Genomic DNA, 312 nt, shown 5'->3' with positions numbered 1-312 from the left:
TCCACGGTGAGGTTGAGGTTGAGGTTCAGGATAATACACCCAGTGCAGATGCTCCCGCACATGAAGATGGTAGTGGTGATCATGGTGACGATCATGGTGAGACACCAGCTGCTGAGAACCAACCTACTATTGTTAGAAGATTCAAAAGAGGTCATAAACCGTCGACAAGGTATGATCCTAGTGAGTATGTTTTACTTACTGATGGGGGAGAGCCGGAAAGCTATGATGAAGCTTTGGAGGATGAACACAAGGATATGTGGTTTGGAGCCATGGATGAGGAGATGGATTCTTTTGAGGAGAACCATACTTTTG

This window comes from Brassica oleracea, chromosome C4, assembly GCF_000695525.1.
Source record: "Brassica oleracea var. oleracea cultivar TO1000 chromosome C4, BOL, whole genome shotgun sequence".
NCBI classification, from domain to species: Eukaryota; Viridiplantae; Streptophyta; class Magnoliopsida; order Brassicales; family Brassicaceae; genus Brassica; species Brassica oleracea.
Note: the sequence above shows the minus strand (reverse complement) of the source record.